At 38.1% G+C, this 26,186-nt stretch overlaps 1 long non-coding RNA gene across 6 annotated transcripts; it reads left to right on the plus strand.

Annotated features, from left to right (window-relative positions):
* The first annotated feature begins 4,152 nt into the window (after positions 1-4,152).
* On the plus strand, positions 4,153-8,996 carry LOC132611399 (uncharacterized). 6 transcript variants are annotated; one of them, XR_009571620.1, is made up of 4 exons: positions 4,153-6,284; positions 6,371-7,479; positions 8,034-8,081; positions 8,724-8,996. It is a non-coding gene; the product is annotated as an uncharacterized LOC132611399 (long non-coding RNA). The 6 variants fall into 6 exon arrangements; XR_009571624.1 differs by having other exon boundaries at positions 4,153-5,843; positions 5,969-6,284; positions 6,371-8,081; XR_009571621.1 differs by having other exon boundaries at positions 4,153-4,371; positions 5,648-6,284; positions 6,371-8,081.
* The last annotated feature ends 17,190 nt before the right edge of the window (positions 8,997-26,186 follow it).

Below are 26,186 nucleotides of genomic sequence, written 5' to 3' on the forward strand. Positions count from 1 at the left end.
TCAGAACCATGTCTTTAGATGAATTGGTAGGGAACTTGAAGACCTATGAGATGGATACGGTGAATTACAAAAAAGAGAAAGCAAACAAAGGAATGTCATTGGCATTCAAGACCATAGGGAATGATGATGAAGATGAATTTCCCCTGATCATCAAAAACTTCAAGAAGTTCCTCAAAAAGGAAAAACAGTATGGTAAACAGAATGCCTCTGAGAAGGGAAGGGGTTTTAAAAAATCTCAGGATGGAGGATACTTTAAGTGTGAGAAAACTAATCACATGATCAAGAACTGTCCACTATGGAAAATAGAATGGAAACAGGAAACAGCTAAGAAAGAGGGGAAGAAGGAAAATATTCATGACAAGACAAACTAAGAGGCACAAAAGGCTATGGTAGCATCTTGGGGCTTAGATGATGAGTCAAAGGAAGAAGAAAATCACTCAGCACTTGTAACGGTTGAGGAGTCAGACTCAGACCCAGACCCAGAGGAGGACACGACGGTCAAAGTTCATAATCTAAAAGATAAGCTGGATCTGTACTCTAAGAAAAAACTTATGTCTTATATGATCACCCTCCTTGATGAACATTAGGACATGAGTATAAAAAGGGTTAGGTCATTTAATACCCTCTCCCACGTGAAAAATGAATCTGAAGATGAAGCTTACCATACTGCTCTCATGGCTGCTAATGATTCAAAATCAGACACTGCGGATGACATTAAGGTAAGTGCTTCTGGGCTTAAGGACAGGTTAGCAATGTTTCCACAGGAAAAACTGATGAATTTGATGAATATCCTAATTGATGAGTATCAGAAGATGAGTACAAAATGGGTTTGAGTTACTCAGTGAATATACTGGCCTGAAAGATCAACTAATGAATAGTGAAACCGATAAAGACAAAACTGAAAAGGAAAATTATATGTTGAAAGAATAGGTTGCTCAACTTGGTTCATCTATCCTCGCTCTTCAATCTAAAGTTCTTAAGCTAATAATCAAAACAGGTAAATCTGAGATGAACAGTGAACAACTTGGGGTTGAATCTGAACTGAAAAGAACAAAAGGGAATTGCACCTTAAGAAGGAAAAATCAAGAGAAATCAGTTCAAAACTGCTTAGAAATGAACATGATCTTGAAAGAGTTAGTCATTAGACCCAAGCCTCCAATTGCCCTCAAATCTCACTAGTCAAACACATAATATAACCACAGGATTGTGTTTTTATAGAACTGCCAAACTGGATTCGTTAGAAGAGGAATTGTGCACTCTCAGTGGGAAGATGGAACAGTGCAGGATCAAATGTCCAGTGGACATAAGATACAGGGAAAAAATTTGAAGATTGCAAATAGAAACTCCAAGCCAATCAAGAATGTTGCAACAAGTGTAGGAACATATTCACATGGGCTCTACTTGAATGGAAAAAGAAAGATCTGATTCATCTCATTGTTAAAGCAAATGGACCCAAACTTTCCTGGGTGCCTAGAACAGACCTTTGATTATTCTAGTAGGTAAGAGTGACAGAAAGCAAGCAAAACTAATATATGGATATCGCTTGCTCAAACCATAACAGGAGCTTTAAGCAAAAACTCTGCTCACTCTTAGCATTGAAAAGAAAAAAAGGCAAATGCATCAAAGGACAATGTTCATTCAATACTGAATGAGTTAGCACACAAACAAGGGAACTCTGGATAAAAGAAGTAGATGAACTTAGTTCACCACTAAAAATCCAGTAAAGTAATCAAGACAGGATTTCAAATGATTTAAATGGAAAAATGAAATACCTTTTTTTTTTTAAAGAAAATACTGCACAAGATAGGGGAAACATCTAATGCAATCACCTTTGAACCGAGTCAAATCAAGCTCAAGTTATAGCACCTAAAAGGGATATGAAAATGGCAGGGAATGCAAGTCCTTGAAAGTATCACGCCAACAACCAAAAAAAAAAAACAAGTGCAAGTAATAAGGAATAATTGGTGATGAAAGGATCTGGTAGTCCCTTATATATTGCTAAGGATGGTAAACTTCCTCATTCAGGGTAGCAAGCATCCAAAAAAAGGTGACAAAATGGAGGACCATCATATTGTAAATACTCATGTGCCCATGAAACAGGTTACGAAACCTATTCTACCAGATGGATGAAGCAGGACTAGTGGAACAAGAAGCTCAGCCTGATCTAGAAAGTGCCAATAATGATTTTTTCATTGCTGAGCTATCTTTAAAGAAAGAAATTAGTAGGTTACTACAAGTATGACCTATTACTGGGAATCAGGGCTAGAATTTAGGTTTATCAAGGAAGCAGAACTCAGAGAGCACATCCTTTGTGGAGGCGAAAATATGTGGTCAAGTCTTGTACTGTGCTTAGTCATTTTGATTTTGGAAAAACTGAAGGAGTCTAACAAGCAAATTATTCGTATAATCACACAAATGCTATCAATAATGCTAAAAATCCGGTTCAGTTTAAGCCCATATGTCTCTTTCATATAAGACATCACTCTTGAAAGACAATCAGGGGTGTTAATTCATCTCCAAATTGTAGGCCGATTAATTTGAAGAATTCTCCACAACTGACTTAGAAAAGAAAGTGTTATGTTAGTGTTGGGAATGAATAAACTGCACGTGTATTCTTTAAAATTGTCTAGTAATTTTGTCTCAGGCTATGTGGGTCTCCAAGCAATGGATAATAATTTTATTCAGTCTTATACATTTGGTTGTGTATCCTATGCCACGATAGTTTAATAATCTCTTAAAGTCCAACATTTTGTCCGTCACAGAAACTAGCTTCAAATCAAAGATTGCACATAGTTAGCCATTAACTCTTCAGGTATGTATTCCTTCTCTTGCAGTCAATTATACATTCAGATCATGAAACAACTTGGACAACCTGTTTTAACTACCCTAGTCAAGTCTAGCCATCATTAAAAGTGTATTGAGAAAAGAAAAAGTTGAGTCAGGATGACCGTCTTGAAAATGTACCACAATCAAATCACCCTCTTTCTAAAGAGACTCTTAAAATTCCCTGTTCATACCACTTTATCCTTCATATTCACTTATACTTAAACCAACCACACCTTACTTCTTTTCATCTCAAATCAAAGCCCCCCCCCCCCCCCCCCCCCCGTCTCTCTCTCCCATCCTATAATCAAATCAAAAAATATCCAATTCTTCTTCCTTTTCTGATCAACCATTCTCTCCCATACACTCTCATAACTCTACCGGCTCTGATTATATGCTCCACTTCCCTCTCATTGACCCATCATTTCCTCCCATGCGGATTTACACAACATTTTAAAGGGCCAAAGAAAAACGAAAAATGGTTGGAGAACATAGAAAGGGGGGATGCTCTAAAGATCCCAAAATAGGGGCTAGTTCGGGGAAAATCAATGACACAACAACTCTTTAAGAAAATGAGTTGTTGGACACTGCTAGCTCAAGTAAATATGATGTAGTGAAAATAGAGAGAATGAGTGATGGATACATGACAGTTCGTAGTGAGATAAGAAAAGATAAACAAGAGAAGAAACCTCCACTATCTGGGAAAGAAGAGTAGTTAGGATCTTGCCCCTCATGGATAAATCCGATGGAAAAAGACGATGGGTCTTAATAGGGGAAAATTGTGGACAAAGATGGTGGTTCGTCCTAGGGGCAAGGGGCTAATTCAGATAGTGATTCAGTTGAAGAAACAAAGAAAGATATATACTGCCCTCATAGACTAGCCACTATCAACACCTCCTAGTTAGGATTCCTTATAAATCAGCCCTAGATTGTAGAATCAACATTGGTCACAATCCCTAGCAAAGTGACCAGGTTCTCTATAATTTTATCCATGTAATAATCTCAGTGTGTCTATGTCTTAAGTTTTGTGGAAATGATCTATTGTGTATTGTTGTAACACTACAAGAAAAATGGGTTTTAACGACCACTTCTTAACGACGGGATATGAATCCAGTCGTTATTTGCATAATTATAGCGACCAATTTTTTTCCGGTCAGATTTTAATTCACCATTAACGAGGGAATAAAATTCAGTCGTTAAAAAATAAAATATCCGGTCGTTAAAATTAATTAACCCAAAAAAAAGGCGCTAGATTTTCCCACAATTTTCCCCAACCCACGTACAGATTGCCATAACCCCCAACCCACCATCTTGTGCCCCCCCCCCCCCCACCCTAACCCAGAAGCCTAAACAAAAGAAAAAGAAAAACTCTTTCAGAACAGATCGTCGAGAACACGAGAACAGTTCCAATCGGTAAATTTGGAGAATCGAATATTTACAGAATTATAGTTTGAAGCTCTCTTTAGGTTTCCATCTCTTCTCTCATCAAGGTATCATAGTATTTTTGTTGCCAAGAGCAAAATTGAGGTACAAGCTTACAAATTAGAGGTAATTTTTTAACTTTCTCAGTTGTGTAGTTCACCAAATTGGGCCTCTCTTACAATTCATGTCATCCTCTGTTTTAACAACCCTACATTTCACGATTTTTTTTTAAAAAAAAAAGAAGAAGAAGAAATTAGTGATAATAAGAAAAATTAGGATTAAATTGTGGCATTGATTTCAGATCCTTTGTCTATAGCAACTGTGATGTGGCATTAGAAGGTGTTTTGTTTCTGCTAATATGGTAGTTGTGGTAATTGTATCATTGAAGAATTGCTTGTGATTGAGTTGTGCTACTGTTTTGGTTGGCTGTTAGCGTTGGTTTTTGGCTATTTTCCATTGTCATAGTCTACTTATTTACACTGTGTATGTTGTTATTGTTGTTCTATAATCTACTTATTTATGATCGACCAGTTTGAAACCTGGAGAAAAAATAATTTAATAGTGAATGCCTTTGCAACTACCTTGAACCGAACTTTAAACAATAAGGATCCTAGTGTAAAGCTTGAATTGTTAAATGTGATAACCTATGGAACTTGTGAAGGGTGGATAGAATATTAGTAGTTGGAGAAGCATGTCAAACATTTTGAGTTCATAATTGAATGTGGACCTAAATTACGTAATTTGGTCCTTCCCTGCCAGTTGAGTTCTTTTTGCTTTTGGTTGCTTTCTAATGACGAGACCAAGTTGCTTTTCAATTCAGGAAATCATTTGCAATGCACTGTTAACATGAGGTGTTTTTTATTTTGTCTTTCTCCAACTCATGTGTATTTGAGTGTTGTTTCAAAACGGAGAAGTTCTAGCTTGAGAGGATATATCATAAGAAGATGAACCATTGACAATTTGCCGTAAATTTTCTTACTAAATTCTTTGTTACTCACATGTCTGCCTTTAGTTAAAAGTTTTTAGCAGCTGATTAAAGTCATACAAGTCTTTGGTCATTCCGTATACTTTTATTTCATCTACTAGTTGTAGTTATTCTGTAATATGCTCCCTACATGTCTGTCACAATCTCGAATTATTTGGAGAAAACATGCAGTTGGAGAAGTTTTGTTCTCTCGCAGATATTTCTTTGTCTCATGAACGACTTATCAGATTGAACCAAAAAAATAAGAGGACATGGAGTATTCTGTACGTTGGCTGGATAGAGGAGGCAATAGTTGAAGTTTCTATACTGCTTCATTCTTGATTTGTCTATTCATTTTTGAAATAGAAACTTCCACATAAAGTATTTTACAGTTAATATTTTTGCCTTTGTAACGGTTATTCTATTATTCTATCGTAGGCAGGGGTGGAGCAACCTTAGGGGAAATAGTGTCACGGGGCACCGCTTCGTCGAAATTTTTCACTGTGCATATATGAAATTCATATTTTCCTGGACAGCTAAGTGAACCAATAGATGAATCTCCATTTTCATATCTTTCTTGGAACATCCAGCAATTGCTAGCGCACTGGCCGGGCACTTCGTTTTTCTGGTTAAGGTCGTAGTGTGTTGTCATGTATTAGGAATAGTCGAAGTGCTATTTGGCAACCCTTTTCCTATTGAAAACGTACTGAATTATTTTCTGGCGTGTCTTAATAATGCTATGTATTTTGGTTAGATTAGATTGACTTGAATCCGTCAAAATCTCAAAAGTATGAAATGGAATCAACTTTGAAGTCTGCGAAACATTCATTCATTCCACCTGGTGCCTTAGCAAGAGGACAAGGGAAAAGATTTAGAGCTTTGAGTTTAGTAAGAGTAAATGCTGAACAAAGACCTCCGATTGGCAAAAGTAAAAAGTGTAATACAACAACTTCTTATATGAATGAGCTAGCTCAGAATGAAAGTCTTGCACGCTCCTGGTTTTGATCCATAGGAAGACTATGTTTCCCTCTCTCAAGAAGCTGAACTGATGCAAATACTCAGAGAAACGAAATAAGTATTTTATTGTCTCATTTTGTAATCTACTTTTGTTGTTATCGGACTGGAACTTTTTTTATGATTGACTTAAATTGAAATCTGCAGGTCCATGTGAACCTTAAAAAGGCAAAAAATGTGAGAGTGTCGATCAGGTGCAGGACTCAAAGCTGGAGTAATGTTGAGCGTCACTTTTTACCACAATCGAATTGTTGGGAAGAATCATGCCTCAGCGAGACACTTGGCTATATTAGTTAATGATCGTAATATGTGTCCATTGTGCGTACATTATTGGGCGGACATCGAGGATTATAAGCTGGATCACATGTGGGCAGCTATGACTATAAGGATTTAAAACATGAGTTTTTTGTTTTGCCTTCTCATTTTATTCTTTTACAAATGAAAACGAAATACTTGTGAGCTTATATCATTGTATTTGTTGAGTTATTTTCTGTTTGATTTGTCAGAATCTGTAAAGAAAATAGTTGATATGCTATATTGGATTTGTGAAACTCAGTGTTATTAAAAGCGCTCGCTTCGTCGCCTAAAGCATTGAGGTAAGGCTACTGGCTTGTGCTTCAGAAGGCTGAGGCGACGCTGGTAGAAAGAAGGGACTCTTCTCCTCAAGAAGATCGAAGTGGAGGAGAAGCCAGAAGCATGCGCTTCGTTTATTTTAATAAAAAGTTGACTTTAAACAGAAAAGGATTCAACTTTCTTACTAGTTTTGCTGCTCTCTTCCTTGGTCTGGTTTCTATACTTCAAGCTACAGGTATGATTATTTCTTCTTCTTCCCCTCCTCCTCTTCTCTTCTTCGTCTCGTCTTTGATATCGTCGCTGCTGCTGTTTTTTTTTTCTTTCTCTTCTTTTCTTTTATCTTATGTCTCTGCTACTGCAGCGTTTTTTCTCCTCTTCTTCTTTTCTCTTTTCTGATATCACTGCTGCTGCTTCTTTTTTTCTTTCTCTTCTATTCTCTGATCTAATATCGCTGCTATTGCAATATGAGCATCATGGTGACAGATGCAAGGTTCAATATTTTTGCCCATATATATTAGAATACTTGTCCATGATGCAACTTCTATGTTGACATTTAATTCTTTTTATTTTGAGAATTTGCAGCCTGTTAGTTGGATAGTAGTGCATCCACTATACTGGCTATCAAAGATGTGGAGATAGCTTGTTCTCTGCATTGAATTTGAGTTCCATTATATTCTCATGAAGTAAGCTCATCTCTTATCCCTATTTGTACGGTGTATTTTGGCATAAGCAGGACTTGAGGATTATGTTACCAATATATAATAACGGAGGTGAATCATGATCGTAGAAAATTCTTATGCTATTGGTACTCCGTCTGCATTACTGCATTTTGGATCATATTACATAGTTGGTACTAATTCCTAATATTGTGGTCTTCTCTTTTTTTCTTTCATAAGTTTAGTCTTTGCTAATAAACTGACATAAATTTGAAACTTTTCATAGATCAATAATTTGAGGACTGAGATAAGTTTGGTGGTGACATGTTTTTTTATGGTTATTCTATAATTAGTTACTTCTTAGTGTTTCTCTTTTCTACTTTAAGTGGCTCTTGTTATTAAATCTCATCCATAGAGATTAGAATAGTCTACACTTTACATAAAGTGCGTTGTTTCATCTTATTTGTTGTGTCATCTGCTTGAGCATGCCTCTACTTTTATTATTTCAAATTTATTTTCTGGACACAAAAGTAATTCATCCTTTGTCATGTATATAACACATCCATTTGTAATTTTTTCAGATTTGGAAAACTGGAAAATGATGTCCGGTATCATTCAATTTATACCAGGTTCTACAATAACATGCCTTCTATACCAAAGTTGATTCCTTAAACATATTAGTAGAAGTAACTCACTTTCTAATAACAGGAGTATCTGATTTCCAATCTTCTGTGTAAAGAGTTTCTCCAGTATTTTTTTGGTAGTATTGAAAACAACTGATAGAATATGTTTCATTATTTCATATTCTTACCGATTCCTTTTGATCCTAGGCTTCAGAATCTGTGATGCGAAACCAAGACCTTTTAATTATTTTAAGTTGATGTACTTATTAAAGTTTTGTGATTTGTTGCTATGTGAAGATAATGAGTATGGATAAGGTAGAAGAGTCATGATTATTCTATTCATTAAATAAAATACAGATGTCATGATATTTTTATTACTAAACCTATATGAAAAGTGGTTTAGGTCCTATTTAGGAGATTTTCTCATTAGTTGCTCTAATTTGATAGAATAAAGTTATGTATGAGGTTGCATACTTGGAACTAAAAGCTAGACATCAATCAATCAGGGGAATCTTGAATTAGAATTTTGATACTCTAGAGCTTGAGCTTTACGAGATAGAGAATCCTTTTCTCTTGGCTTGCACATTCTCTTGCCTATCTATTAGGAGTTTTGTTACTATATTGAGATGACCTTTCTTCTTTTAACAGATCAAGATTTACAATATACAAGCTGGATTCTAAAGAACTGGCCTGCTACCCTTGAAGAAAGTGCAGAACAATTGAAGCAATCTACTTTGGTTTTGTTACAATCTATTTAGAAATGTCACATTTGTAAAAGCTATAATTTTATTCTCTTTTGTTTGGAGTTGACAAATATAATGTCATGTAATCAGAATGTGTATATTTTTATATATTTTTTAGTAATGTGATGATTTGTTTTTTCAAGTGTCCAATAATTTTTATTAAAAGCACCTGTAACAATTGGATTTGTTGGGCGTTAATATTTTCAACAGCCGAATCAGTAGTAGTAGTAGTTAATTGTTTTTAACGACTGGTGTGTCAACTAGCGAAGGGAAAATTTTGTCGCCAAAAGTTAGGTTTTACGACTGGAATTTGTCTTGTCGCTAAAGGATATTTAACGACCGGACTTGAAACCTGGTCGTTAACTTTTAACGACGGAGCTTTTAATGACCGGTGACGACTGAGTTTTTTCTGGTCGTTATTAACTTATAGCGACCGGATTTAGTCTTTTAACGACCGAATTTCCCCTCGCTAAAGACCTTTTTTCTTGTAGTGTAACCAAGGGACTGGAATTGTACTTGTTGAAGTTAGTGACGAAAACTATTGCATATCTTACAAATTTGTGGCTTATTTATGTGATTCGAATGTTTTTCTGACTTAATTGAGTGTCTGATTCTGTCACCTAGTGTATATATGATAGCCCCAGTGGCCATGAGTTCAATATTGACAAAGTTAACTTGAAGCAAATCGAGATAACTTTTTAATGATGCCAGTAGGGGAACAACATGGACTGTGTGCTTATGCTTTTGACTCATATCCGCTAACCTGGTTTAATCGATCGTTCATTTTCCGGACTATGAGATGTTTTAGAAAAGGATACTCAGCGTCTTAAAAAACATAAATCTGTGAACATTAAAATGAGGGAATTTTTTGGCATACGCATGTGAGATTTTTGATGATTGACAAAGTATATGAACAACGCTAGTAAAACGGTTTTAGAGGCAGATATTCGAGATAAAGCAAAGGAACTAGGCACAAAAAAATCATGGAGAAAGTGACTGAACAAGGTGAGTAAACCAAGTCTCAGGACATGGTCTATTCAAGAGAGTTGCAAACAAAGTGCGTTAACCAACTCTGCATACATGTTCTATCATAGAGACAGATGCGGTAAATAGTTTAGAGATATAGTGTTACATCCCGTACTTTTGTACGTTGGATTTGTCGTAAGTTAACCGACATAAGCTCGAAGGACAAGGCTATTTTGAGGTTATAAGTATTTATGTAATGCTTAAAAACTGATAAGTAAGTGTCGTGAAGGTTAGAGGTTAACCAAATTCAGGCTATGGTTCGAACCGCTCCCAACGCAGAATTTTTGTCATATTCAAGTATGCAAATAAAGAGATCGGTGTATAAGAGGATGAGGTCCCGAAATAATTTAGGACTTAAAAAGTGTGACGGAGGTGATTGGGAATAATATTTGGTCTATGTATAAAGAGGCTATGGACTAGAGTTCTACCACATGATTATGATAATGAATATATGAAGTGTGTTAAAAGTGATCAATATTGACTGAACTGAGATCAAAAAATTAGTTATGTGAGTAAGTAGTTAAATGTTGGAATTTATTAGGAGACTAATCAATGAATTAGTAGGTTTTGGATAAATGTTAAAGTGGAAGCAATTACCCGTGGATCATGGCCAGTAGCATATGAAAGCGATCATTCCAATTTATGCTTATGTGGGTGGCTTGTTTATAGCCATCTAACAACAATAAATTGAGTCTTTGTTGGAGTGGACCCCATGATACATAAATATTGGAAATCAATTGAGGTCTCATATTAAGGAGATAATTATCTTAAGAACTCATAGGCTGCAATATTAATATTTCATTTTCTCATGTCAGAATTGCATATTTCTCTCAGCAGCAATGTACTTCCAAAATTATTTTATTGATATCTCACTTTTTGAATTAAATTCTCCTTTTACGAAACGTAGCAACAAGATACTCTTCAAACATAGCATGTGTTGCTCTCTACTCTGATCCCCTTATTCCGTTTTGTCGTGTTGTTAAATGCAGGCTTTCTTCGAAGTAAAGTAAGGTGGAAGAAGAGTAGTCCTTGTCATATACGGTAAAAATTCTCCTCTTCTAGATATATTTTTAAGTTCTTCCAGGCCATAGTTAAATTGTGAGATTAGAAATATAGGGTTAATAGCGAAAAATCGTATAAGGTGGTGTTGTTGTCACGTGGGTTGTTTGGTGACTATCCTAGGTTGTTGTGTGGATGGATTTGATGTGGTTTTTGTTCTTATTATTTTGAACTTGAGGGATATGAAAGAAATATAGGAGATGCTACTCGAATCATTACACACACAAGATGATCACTTGATATACGTTGTATACAAGTAATTCTGGAATATAACGAATATGTTATAATTCTTATAGGTTGAAGTGCTATGAGTTGAATACACTGTGATTGAATAGATCTTGATGGAAGGTATGTAATGGCTATGCTTTCTTTTCTTGGCATGATTCGTAGATAATAAGCGTTTATCGAATCTTAAAGAAAGAGAACTACTGTTTAGAGCTGTCATAGAGGGGTAACGATTCTATATGTGATATTTTACCTCCCAAGGGATTTCTATCCGCTCCGTAATTCATTTTTAATATAAGAGTCAGAAAGGGAAATGTTGACATCTCCATATATTTCAGTTTACACATGATATACAACATGATATTTACATATATTTTTCTTAGTCTGGTCACTTGGTTAATGAGATATTTTCTTAGCCTGGTCACTTGGTCAGTGAGACATTTTCTTTAGTCTGGCCACTTGGTCAGTGAGACAGATACGCATGGTCTACGGGTCAGTGAGATAGATTGTCTGGCCAATGGATCTAAGCTAGATTGCCTGGCCGACGGGTCAGTGAGATAGATTGACTGGCCTTATGGTTAGTGATATATATATATATATATATATATATATATATATATATATATATATATATATATATTATAGTTGCCGGGTCACTTGGTTAGTGAGATATATGATATTATTATATTGCATTTCAAATGAGTCGGATCAGGTGAGATGTTCGAGGCATTCTTTGGCCTCCAGATTGTTACGATTTCCATTCAGTTTAAGTTTCAGTTATTTATTACCTTACATACTCGGTGCATTGTTTCTTACTGATGTCCCTTTTGCCAGGGGCGCTGCATTCATGCCTGCAGGTACAAATAGACAAACTGACAGACCTCCCCAACAGGAAGGACCTAATATTAGCTAACTGGTGAGCTCCCTCTGTTCGGAGTTGCCAGGTCTTTTGGAGTCTTTCTTTTGTGGTTACAGATCAGATGGGTAGGCCGAGGCCCTGTCCCGACCATAATACTGTTATGCTTTCTCTAGAGGCTTATAGATGAGTCCTATATATAATGTGTCAGTGTGATAGCCTTTTTGGCTTGTATATGTCTGTTTGCCTACTGTTGGCTTTGTACGATCATAGCGGCCTAGTCGGCTTGCTCAGTTGTATATATATGTTATGGGTGCGTGTGCCCAGTTCAGAAAGATAGCCAGTGTTTGTATATATCCAGATCGTGGCCTTGCTAGCTTATTGGTATTGTATGTGTGCAAGTAGGCCCTATCGGCCTAAATAGAGGGTTACCCCTCTAGAATTACAGATTCAGAGTGGTTCGCTCGGGTTGAGAGTGGCACCGGGTGCCGGCCACGCCTCTCCAGATTTGAGGCGTGACAAACTTGGTATCAGAGCAGGTCTGTCCTTGGGAGTCTACGAGCCGTGTCTAGTAGAGTCTTGTTTATAAGTGTGTTGTGCACCACATTATATAAACAGGATACTATAGGGCATATAGGAGTCGGATACACTTCTTTCAAATCCAAATCATGTTGTAGAGCTGAGTCATAGAAATTTGTTTTTTTAAACTCATGTATTGGTGTTTCTATACAAAGTTTCCTATGACCTGAAAGACTACAGCTAGCCAAAGGACAAATACAGTAACAGCTAAGGACACTAGTTATCACGACCTATTTGCCTAGGTCGTGCGGGCACTCACCTTCCCACATCGGTAAGCAAACCCTCAACCCAACAAGGAATAAATGCATAAAATGATGAAATTAAATAGCAGAATAGAACAAATACGTAGTCTCACGACATATATATATATATATATATATATATATATATATATATATATATATATATATATATATATATATATATATATAAGTAGTAGAAAGTGCGGAATGACAATAAACAGGGTCTGGTCTGAATAATACAAGAGCATCTAAGAGAGATAATACAATCTGGAATACTAATATATAAAATGTCTATGTCCCTGAAATAAAATAGGACATGTGATAGGAAGTCTTCAAGGTCAGCACCCTGGAAACTCGAGAGAAAGTTTAAGCGTTGATCAGCCACGGGCCACGGAAGTGGATTCGACCTGATACTCTGCATTCATAAAAGAATGCAACAAGTGCAGGTCACTACAAACAACGGTCCTGGTAGGCATCATCGGACGACTAAGCATAGCTAATGCAATTCAGATAATAAAGCAGATAAGCAAATAAACCAACCATGTATAAGACAATATAATCACAACTGAGTATCCGTCATTGCCGATGTAAAACATCTAATCCCAAATATGTTAAGTCTGAATATATCAGATCCGATCCAACATCACAATCCAATCACCAAGCATATCAATCAAATCATAATGCAATGTAATGCAATAATGGTATGAATGCAATGCAATTCCATGCAAATAAGGTGTACACATGTACTCCGGACGAAATTATCGGCGTCTCGGTAACACAAACCAGTGGGATTCGCGAAGTCCAAATGCCACCCACCTCGGATCTTTGCCCACAGGAAGTGCTCACTGGCATCACCCTGGGGGACTCGCGAAGTCTATGCACTAACAACGATTCCGAAAATGTCATCGGAATCGGCCATGCAACAACGGTGCAGGGATGGATCATCGGACATCGTCCATCTCACAATCACTCAAGCAAAAGAGTTTATCAAATATTAGTTTCATACAATCAACAATTTCGGAATTGATCTTCGAACAACGGCCTTCTCACAATCACTCAAGTAAAAGAGTTTATCAAATATCAGTTTCATAAAAATCAATGATTTCGGAATTGATCTTCGGACATCAGCCTTCTCACAATCACTCAAGTAAAAGAGTTTATCAAAATACCAGTTTCACTCAATCAACGATACTGGATCATCACTGCTTATTGGCCAGGCATTATAAATGCGTGGGAATACGTGCAATACGTGTATCAACATCAATAATCAAGTTCAATATCACAAGTACCAACAATGGGGTATGCCAACAATGTATCATATCAAATTACCAACAATGGGTATGCCAACAATATATCAACATCATAATACCAATAGTGGGTATGCCAACAATATATCCAAATCAAGATGAATAATAGGATCTAATATCTACCAACAACTCATGGCTTTAAGCCAACACAATAGAACAGTCAAGCACAACAGAACGGGGTGGCTAGTCCCAACACACAATAGGGCCCAGCCTAAGGCAATATCCAACCCAACTTCATACCCGAAGGTTCACATGTTGTCTCCGACAATATAATCTAAATATGTGCTTTGCTATACGAAGTCTCACCAAGGGTAAGCCAAACCTGCTTGGATAGCCGAACCGCAATACCAACAACTCACTCTTTTGCCTTGCCTTTTCGCTGAACCTCACAACCAAAGTAGTCTAAGAATAATCGAAATCTAGATTAGAAATCATAAAGAATGATATTCATATTGCTGCTAGTTTAATTAGGTCAATTCTAACCCTAGAAATTGGGAAAATGGGCCCACAAGGGCAAAATGGAATATTTGAAAGCAAAAAGCCAAATTAAGTATTAGATGCTCATAACCCAACCACTAATTGTTGATTTAACTCAAGGATTAGCCTAATTTCTTATTTCAAGTAAAACCCCCAAATTGGGTATAAAACCTAACCCTTTGATTCCGAAATTCAACACTAAAAAGGGAGGATATAAGATTAACAAGCTTAGATTCATTACAATCCAACATAAACATCACCAGTTTATCATTAATAAGCCTAGGGACAATGTTCTTCCAAAACCCTCTTTCAACTCCCATCACCATGGGTTTATTAAGGGGAATCTAAGATGATTATGCCTAAAGGAAGAGCAAAGGAACAAGTAAGATTTACCTCAAAGAATGTCTCCCAATTATCTCCAAGAACTGTTCTCCGAGGCTCTAATTTTGAAATGGGAAATAATGAGCGTCTAAGGGCTTTTAACACTTTATTAATTTTACTAACTATCTGTCACCCGTTTTAGCGGTACTGCGACAGGCCCAACTTCGCTGCCTCGGCGGTCACCTGACTGATTCAACGGTCGAGCCTAAAATGCTTGTACAACTTCAGCAGCAGGGTTACACTCTAGCGGTACCACTGCTGCTATGCTGGTACCGCCAAAGCGGGCACCGGACACTAGAAAACTGTCCATTCCATAATTCGATTCAATTTTTTGACTACTTCCTGAGGCCATCTGCTCACATGCCATACACATAGACACACATAAAAACGCACTACGAACGCCCCGTGGCCTCAGAATTCCCAATGGAGGTCTCGTTGATCAAGTCAACCCCTGATGCCTTAATTCCAATTTCCCAAAACAAGTCCCGAAATGCATCCAAGTGCATTGGAAAATGAACCAAATACACACTCAAGTACTAACCGACCATCCGAACCTCTCGAAATCTACGGAATTTCGAAAAGGGTCCGTTTACCTCAAAGTCAACTTTGGGTCAAACATTTTTCACTTTAAACCTATATTTCTCAAAAGTTGTCTGAATCCGGTCTAGACACCTCAGGAAGCGTGCCAACGGTCCCTCTAGTTGAAAGTGAGCTAGTCAATGCTTAGGAACGGGTGAAAATGCAGAAAAGACTATAACGACCAAACTGGTCGTTACATCAGATACCAATTGAACCGTCGCTCGTCCTCGAGCGTAGAAAAGAAGGAAAGTAGGGGAATACCTGAATCAATGAAAAATTGGAGATATCGGCTATGCATACCATACTCGATCTCCTAAGTAGCCACCTTAACCGGACCGTGCTTGCATTGCACCTTCACAGAAGCAATTTCTTTCGACCTCAACTTTCGAATCTTCCCATCCAAGATCACAATAGGCTCCTCCTCGTAAGTCAAATTCTTATAAAGCAATATAGAATCCCAACGGACAATGTAGGTATCATCGGCATGGTACTTCTTCTGCACCGAGACATTAAAAACCAGGTGAACTCACGCCAAGCCGGGCGGTAATGCCAACTCATAAGCTACATCACTGATACAGTCCACAATCTCTAACATACTAATATACCTGGGGCTCAACTTGCCCCTATTACCAAACGTCATAACACCCTTCATGGGCGAAACCTTCAACAGAACCTGTTCACCAGTAGCAAACTTCAAATCTTGGACCTTCCGATCCGCATACATCTTTTGTCGGCTTTGAGCTGCCAAAATCTTGGCCTGAATAACTCTCAATCTATCAAGGGAGTCTCTCAATGGATCCGTGCTACAAGGTCGAGCCTCGAACCCATTAAACCAACCAATTGGAGATCTACATCTCCTACCATATATGGCCTGAAAAGCGCCATGCCAATACTCGAATAATAACTGTTTTTGTACGCAAACTATAGCAAGGGCAAGTGTTGATCCCAATGACCACCAAAATCAATAATGCATGCTCTCATCATGTCCTCGAGCACCTGAATAGTCTGCTCAGACTGGCCATCAGTTTAGGGATGAAAAGCTATATTGAGATCCAATTGGGCACCCAACTCCTCATGAAATGCCCTCCAAAATCGGAAAGTGAAGATAGTACGCCAATCAGATACAACGGAAATAAGGACCCCATGTAATCTCATAATATTCAGAATATACATCTCAGCTAACTTCTCCGCGGTATAGTAGACCTGAACTGAAACAAAGTGAGCGGACTTAGTCAACCGATCCACTATCACCCAAATAGAATCAGACTTGCCAAGGGTCTTCGGAAGACCCCTGACAAAATCCATGGTAATCCTTTCTCACTTTCCCTCGGGAATGGGCATCCCCTGAAGCACCCTATCGGGCCGCTGGTGTCCCACGAATGAGGGTGTCCCACCAATGAATATGTGGGCTCACCAAGTTAGCAGCAACATCAAGTCCTTCCTAAGTGCTTGAAGTATCCAGAACCTGCTCCTCTCTATTACCTAACATACCATTAAAAACAACAAAGGTATTCCTGAGTACTTCGTACTCAGTAAGTGCCTCGGGGACAAAAAGTAATACGAAAATAGAGTACAATAATACTTAAAGAAATTAGTTCGGAAAACCATGAGAAATCAATGTAAAAATAGTTATTCAATTTGTGTATCTCAGTAAGAATTATCCAAACCGATTATAATGCCTTTTGTCAAGTTATAACTTTCAGTTATGCCTTTCAAATTGATCATGATTGTCAACAACAGTTCCATGAGAGAATAAGAATATCACATATACCAACACAAGCCCAAGAATCAATCACATCGAAGGGATGACTGTAGAGGTTCCCTAAACACAGCGCACCACACCAGAATATGTAATTCTCAGTGGCTATCCTTCCTCCCGAATAGCTAGGCATAAACCGCACTCCGGGTAGAGAACCCGGCAGTGGCCACTCTTCCTCCCAAATAGCTAGGTAATTACCACACTAGCATCCATAGTGGCTACCCTTTCTCCCGAGTAGCGAGGCCAAACACGACAACAAAGTTCATAGTATAGATGCCGATTCACAACTTGTCTCAAAGTAGTCACACCATCAATTAGCATTAAAGTTCATTATGCCATATCGTAAAGATAAACCATTTCAAAGAACGTCTTGCAAACGTTTACACTTCTTTAACTAAGATTTCAATGTCATAGTTCAATATAAAAACACTATTACCGACCCTTCACCATCTTTGTTGACCATATCTTATTGAAGAAAATGATTATTATTTCATCTAACATATATAGAGGGTTAAAAAAATCAAGGTTTAATGAGGGCTTGTCCCCTCACACACACCAGCCAAAAACAAAACATGATTTAGGGTTTTTAAAGTATGAGAAGTTCACCTCTCTATTCAATAAAGAACTTTTCAAAAGAAGACATACATCCAAAATAAGATTTTTAAAAGAGGGACATAAAAATTACCTTTATAGTCAAAAAGGATTTTTAAAAACGAAATCCCTTAATTAAGCCTTTCGTATCCTAACAATTCATCTTCTTAGCGAATAACACCATAGGTTTTTCAATTAAGAATCATGTTAAGAATCATGGGTTTAATGCTAGGATTGATTAATAATGTTAAAGATGTTCTTACCTTAATGTTTGGAGACTTGGAGAAAAGATTTTCGCCCTTAGGGTTTATGAGAATGTGATAAGTGATAAAATTAACTGAACACGCTATATAAATACACAGCTGGCGGCCGGCGAAATACGGCTAGAAATACGTCCGTATTTCAAAGTATGGGTCGTATTCTGTGGCCGTGTTTAACGTTAACAAAACAGTGAGCAGTATAGGGAGCGGGTGAAATATGCCTAGAAATACAAGCCGTACTCTTTGGCCATAATTTATGATAGCAAAACAGTGAGCAACCTTGGAAGGTGGTGAAATACGCCCAAGGAATACGGGCCGTATTTCAAAATATGGGCCCTATTCTTTGGCCATATTTTACGTTAACCAAAAACAATGGAGTCCTATTCTCCAAGACACTTTCACACTTAACTCAGATTTACGGAGTGTTACATTATCCTCCCTTAAGATCATTCGTCCTCGAATGAGAATCGCAGCCCACTAAGGATTTACTAAAGAAAACCTAAGTTGTTTCAAACAACGCAAACGATTCGTGTATGATTAGTTAGAAACTTCATCTCATACCTGCAGTAGGGAACAAGTGAGGATATCTGTTCTTCATGTCCTCCTCTGCTTCGCAAGTTGCTTCTTCTGTGTCATGGTTCCGTTACAACACTTTAGCCGAAGCTACATCGTTTGTTCTCAACCTTCTAAATTGATGTTCTAGAATCCGAACTGGTTTCTCCTCATAAGATAACCCTTCATTAATTTCAATCTCGTCAGGGTTCAACACATAGAAAGGATCAGGTTTGTATAACCTCAGCATCGAAATGTGAAACACCGGATGCACAATGGCCATATCAGATGGTAACTTCAACTCATAAGTTACCGTCCCTATCTTCTTAACAATCTCATAAGGGCTAATGAAATGAGGACTAAGCTTGCCATTTTTACTAAACTGCATTAATCCCTTCATCGGTGACACTTTCAAGAACACCTTGTCCCCAATAGAAAACTCTAGCTCACGTCGCCTCATATCCGTATAAGACTTTTGTCTACTCTCAGCTGTCTTGAGTCATTTTATAATAAAATTAACGTTCTCAGTTGCTTCATGAACTGAATGACGACCCAACAAATCTACTTCAGTTAGTTCAAACCAACGAATTGGAGATTGACAACGTCTCCCATAAAGAGCCACATAAGGAGCCATCTGAATACTCGCTTGATAACTGTTGTACGCGAATTCCACAAGGGGTAAATGTTCAGCCCAATTTCCTCCGAAATCTATCACACAGGCTCGCAGCATATCTTCCAACGTATGAATAGTTCTCTCTGCCTGCCTGTCAGTTTAAGGATGAAAGGCAATGCTCAATTTCACTCTAGTTCCCAAACCTTCCTGAAAGGATGTCTAAAAATAAGCAGTGAATTACATACCTCTGGCAGATATGATGGATGCCGGAATCCCATGCAATCTAACTATGTCCTTTAGGTATAGCTTGGCATACATCGCCGCGGTATTCGATGTCCTCACAGGGAGAAAATGGGCAGACTTTGTGAGTCTATCCACTATCACATAAATCGAATCAAACTTAGCCTTTGTGCGGGGTAAACCCACAACAAAATCCATATTGATCTCCTCCCACTTCCACTGCGGAATCTCGATATTCTGAGCCAGTCCTCCAGGCCTTTGATATTTAGCCTTCACCTATTGATAGTTCAAACACTTAGCCACAAAGTTAGAAATATCAACGTTCATGCTCTTTTACCAATAGTGTTTTTTCAAATCCTTATAGATCTTGGTGGATCCTGGATGAACCGAATACTTAGAGATATGAGCTTCCATCATTAATTCTTATTGAAGATCATCAACATCGGGAACACACAATTGTCCTTGTAATCGCAGAACACTATCACCAGTCCCAACAGTAAATAAAGTGTACTCACCCCTTCCCACTCCATCTCTCAGCTTTGTCAAAAGTTCATCATCATATTGCTTGGATTTAATCCTTTTCACAATGTCAGACCGTGATGGTGTGATTCCCGCTAACTCTCCATCTTCAGTTTCATCCAGTCTGACCCCAAGACTAGCAAGTCTTGGAATTTTCTTCCACATGGGCATGTCATGAACATACAAATAAGTCAAGTGCCTATAGATTTTCTACTCAAAGCGTCAACAACCACATTAGCCTTATCAGGATGATAAAAAATATTCAAGTCATAGTCTTTTAACAATTCCAACCACTTCCTCTGTATAAGATTCAACTCTCGCTGCTTAAAGATGTATTGCAAGCTCTTATGGTCAGTAAAAACATCGCAATGCTCACCATCAAAATAATGGCGCCAAATTTTGAAGGCAAATACCACGGCAGCCAACTCCAAGTCATGAGTCGGATAATTCTTCTCATGCTTCTTCAACTATTCCTGAAGCATAAGCAATCACCTTACCGTTCTACATCAGTACACAACCCAAACCAATTCTGGAAGCATCACAAATACACCACATATCCACCAGACTTAAAAGGTAAAGTCAAAATAGGAGCCGAAGTCAACCTTGTTTTAAGCTCTTGGAAACTCTTTTCAAAACTTCGGACCACTAAAACTTAGCAGTCTTCTGTGTCAATTTAGTAAATTGAAAGGCTATTGACGAAAAGCCTACCACAAACTTTCTGTAATAATTTGCCAAACTCAAGAAACTACGAATTTCAGTCGCACTAGTTGGCTTAGGCCAATCCTTAACCGCTGAAATTTTCTGAGGGTCTATTTTAACGCCGTCACCAGTCACCACATGACCCAAGAAAGCCACAGACTCAAGCCAAAATTCACACTTAGAGAATTTTGTATAAAGCTCGTTCTCCTAAAGCGTTGTCAAAGTTATTCTCAAATGATTAGCATGATCCTAACGACTTTTAGAATACACCAAAATATCATCAATAAACACAATAATGAAGAGGTCTAGATAAGGCTTAAACACACAATTCATCAAATCCATGAATGCAGAAGGTGCATTAGTCAACCCAAAGGACATGACTAGAAACTCAAAGTGCCCATAACAAGTACGAAACACCGTTTTTGGGATATCCTTCTCCTTTATCTTCAATTGGCGATACCCAGACCTTAAGTCAATCTTTGAAAAGAACTTTGCACCCTGAAGTTGGTCAAACAGATCTTCTATCCTAGGTAAAGGATATTTATTCTTGATGGTCACCTTCTGAAGCTGACGGTAATCAACACACATTCTAAGGGAACCATCTTTCTTCCTAGCAAACAATACTGGGGTACCCCAAGGTAAGGAACTTGGTCTGATGAAACCCTTATCCAACAAGTCCTTTAACTGATCCTTTAATTCCCTTAGCTCCGCTGGAGTGATACAATAAGGTGGAATATAAATAGGTTAGGTATCGGGAATAACATCAATCCCAAAATCAATAACTCTATCAGGAGGAATACGAGGAGGGTCTTCGAGAAATACTTTGGGATAATCACTGACTATGGGAACATATGCCAATTCGGGTACTACGACTTTTGTATCATTAACAACAACCAAATGGTAAATACACCCCTTAGTAATCATCTTACAGGCCTTAAGATAGGAAATAAATCTACCCTTTGGCTTAGCAATTTCACCTTCCCACACAATAACAGGCTCCTTGGGAAAGGCAAAGCGAACTAATTTATGGCGACAATCCCCGTTAGCATAACATGCGGACGACCAGTCCATCCCCATAATTACATTAAAATCCACCATCTCAAGTTCATACAAATAAGCCATGGTCTCACGTCCCTTAATCACAACAACACAATTTCTATACACTCTAGAAGCAATAACAGGAACACCAGAAGGCGTATCAACAACAAAAGGTTCCCACAAAGGTTCCAGTTTTATACCCATATCAAGAGCAAAGTAAGGGGTCACATAGGATAAATTTGAACCCGAATCAATCAATGAATAAGCATCATGAGAACAGATGGTAAGGATACCTATAACCACAGCATCAGAAGCCTCAGCTGCCTCCATACGAGTCAGCCCATAAAGCCGAGTTATCCCTCCACCAGAAGTGTTAGCAACTTCCTTTCCTTTACCATTATTACGAGCATTCTGATTATTATTGTTAGCATTACCAGCAGCGAAGTTTTAGCAGATGCAGAAGCAGGCGAATCATTCTTTTGGTTAGACATAGCAACCATCTTGCGTAGCCACTTTCTGCACTCCTGCTTAAGGTGTCCCCTAATACCATAGTGATGATAGATACGATCTTCCCATATAGCGGACCAATAACTACCCTGGGAGAACCTGCTTTGGTTATTAGCCTTTTGACCTTGCCTACTAGAAGGCACACTGGCGTTCGAATATGCGCCAGACTGAGCAGGTGGAGAATACCCTTTATTTAATCCTCCCTTATAATTATTACCACTGAAACCACCCGCCAATCAGGCCTTTTTGTTCTGATCTTGATCCACCCTCTTCTCATTTTTCCAACTCTCTTGTTGTTCAGCAAATCCAACCAGAGATACGAAAGTGCAAGTCAGAGAATAATCAGCAGCAGCACATGCAGACATGATACTGTCACAACCTAACCTTACTAGGGTGTGATGGGCACCCGACCCCATATTCGGAGCCGAGCGAACCCGCTGACTCTTATTACATACATAATCTTTTGGAATTTTTAAACCAAATACAAATGAAATTCATAGTAAATGCTTTCAGAATATTCCTTTCATCTTTCTCAAATCAAATAAAACATGTAATCCTATGGAATCTGTGACATAATATATATATAGACACATCTGCTAGTGAAGCCGCTTACAAGACTGACATACTATACCCCCGACTCTGTCTGCAAAGTCTCTAACATCAACCCAGAAATCATAACATACATATACTCTGACTCGGCCACGTTCCAAGAGGAGATGGAGCTTGCCAATCCGCTGGATCATCTTCTGACAAAATCCTCTATTCATCTGTATGTACCTGCGTGGCATGAAACGCAGCCCCCGAAGAAGAGGGGTCAGTACGGAATATGTACTGAGTATGTAAGGCATGAAACACAGAAAACAGAACCATAATCGAAACAAACAGTACAAGAGTGAGTACATTATCCAGATTACCAAAGCGCTTATTTTCCAATCACAAATCGTGTATGCAGATGTCATATGTCAGAAAAGGTGCAGATCCAGAATATCAGAATGATTGTTTCCCAAACACAGATCATATATGCCGAAGTCATTTGTCAGAAGAAGTACGGATCCAGAATGTCAGAATGTTTGTTTTCCAGACACATATCATGTATGCCGATATCATATGTCAGAAGAAGTACAGAGGGTACAGAATGCCAAAATGCTTACATTCCAAACACAAATCATGAATGTCAGAGTCATATAACGTATATATGCATATAACAGATCCCGGCCCTCTCGTGAGGGACGCGGTGAACAGAATCATGTAACAGATCCCGACCTTCTAGTAAGGGACGCGGTGAATGGAGTCATCATGTATGCGAACATCATATATCATATACACATATAATAGATATCAGCCCTTTAATGAGGGACGCGGTGGACAGAATCATTCATGCATGTCAAAATCATATATCATATATGCATATAACAGATCCCGGCCCTCTATTGCGGGACGCGGTGAACAGAATCATCATATGCCATCCTGGCCGCCACCCCCATATCATCATATCATCACATAACAGAACCCGGCCTGCAAAGGAGAGGGACGCGGTGAACAATGCAGAGGAAGACGCACGATAACAGAACCTGGCTCGGGGCGTAGTGAAGTACATACTGAAGCTTTCACGAGCAGAGTAGTGCGAAACCATATGCACACAAATCAAAACTCGATAGATACGTACACTTACTGACATCTGAAGGCTCAGAAACAAGTTTCGGGTCAATCTGACTTAGTATAGGAAAGTTACGAGCGTTTGAAGTACAGAACCTTCTACGTACATTTCAGAAGCCATTTTGGAAAATCAAAGCAACAATCATGTTAAGTACCTTTCGAATATCGTTATGGATCAACTCAGATAGAGCTTCTGGAACCATATGTGCGTATCAAAATGTATCAAAGACTCGATGGGATAATCAAACGTACTATCATTTGAAAATCAAAACTTTAGTCATATCAATTTTCTTTCGAATGTCATTCGGAAACATACAGAACCTTTACAAACGTTTCAAAGCAAATCCGAGATCTTTTTCGAAAGTTAGGGACATTAAAACTTACAGAACTCTTTTAGGAACAAAACTCTTTACGCTCATCTCGTTATTCAACCATACAATAAGTTCAACTATATCGAACGTACTCATGTTAGGAGTGAATAAGAATCATAGACAGACTCGGAAACATATCAAATAGAGCTTCGGAAATCATATATACATATCAAAAAGGTGGATACAAATCATAAACAAACTCGGAACCCCAAGGTGCATATCATACCTTATTTGCCTCTAGGACATGCCAAAAGAAAGAAAGGGTAAGTCTTACATACCTGCTCCACGTCCTATTAGCTACGCTTATTTATCCAAGCTTGCTAGTCCACATACAAAAGAATTCATATAATCATTAGATTCATTGTCATTCACTTTCCTTAGCTTCTCAAATAATTTCACTTATAATATGCCGAAATTTCGGCAGCATTTCCCCTGTAAACACACCATCCCCGAGAATCTAACTCGGCCAATTTTATCAACAACAATCCGAGAATTCAACTCAATCACATATATTCAAGCTAACACTTTAAACAATTCACACAATATTCAAACAACCCAATTAATGCACACTTCCACCCGAAATCTCACAACACCACCAAAGACAACAACACATTTCTTTCTTCCAAATTCATAAACTATACCAACAATCCACACATTGACAACATCATTCCCATAAATACAAGAACCCATCTTAAAGTTCCATTAGCTTCTACACAAGTCACAAACGACTATAACTTCAATTTGAACCATTAAACTTTCACTTGCATCATAGAACCCACAACACAACAATTCAAAAATACTAAATAAAATTAATTTTCCACTACTACACAACACAACATATGCACGGCTACAACTTCCACACCATAGTTTCATGAATTTCATTCATTTCCACATACTACAACATGCACAAATCATCCATAACATATAAAAGAGGATTAAACCTTACCTTTTCCACTTAGCCCTTCAACTTGGCTAAAGTTGTGCCTTGCAAGAATGAATGGTTTTATTGCTCCAACAACCACTCCATGTTGATTAGGGCCTTCAAATTAGTTGGAATACTAGAAGAAAATATTTTTTTGGATCAAAATTGAAGGCTCCAATTTTCCTTGGTTATGGCCGAATGGCCTTGTCTCTTGCTCCTCTCCAAGCTTCTTGAAATTTCTAAGTGAGAAGAATAGAAAATGTGCTCTAGTTCTCATCTTTTGGGCTATTTATTTTATGCACCCTTGTGGGCCTTGGTCCACCCTCCTTGGCCGGCCACCTTGGCCCAATTTAGTCAAGCCCACTTTCTTTTCTCTTTTTTTTTTTTTTGTTTTGTAATTCATGAAAATTTATTTTCCAATTTCCAAATTTGCCCTTAGCCTTCCTCCATATTTCTATGAGTCATCTTACGAATTTTCCTTTTTACCCTTAGCCTTTCTCAATATTTCCATACTAGTAAACAACTTGTTCACCGAAATAATTTTGGAAAATAGTCTTGCCTTTGACTTTTCGCAATTATCTCGAATTATCCGAACGTACAAAATACGGGTTATAACATCCTCCCCCCCCCCCCCCCCATTTAGAACATTCGTCCTCGAATGTTCAACTAACCTCATGGGGGGTTATAACACTTCGGGAGGGTCCCTCTTATAGTTGTCCTTTTCTTCTCGCCCATTCCTGATCTTTTACCCTATTTTCCTTATAATTGAACTTATGGGTCTTTACATGAGTCCTCATTCCGTATCATGGGTTTCCTAATCCACTGTGCCAACTTATTATCCTTGTCCTTCCCAGGTCATCTCTTCTCTGTTACTGTTTCGTCACAATGCCTTTATATAAGTCATGTTTTG

This window comes from Lycium barbarum, chromosome 9 (genome assembly GCF_019175385.1).
Source record: "Lycium barbarum isolate Lr01 chromosome 9, ASM1917538v2, whole genome shotgun sequence".
NCBI classification, from domain to species: Eukaryota; Viridiplantae; Streptophyta; class Magnoliopsida; order Solanales; family Solanaceae; genus Lycium; species Lycium barbarum.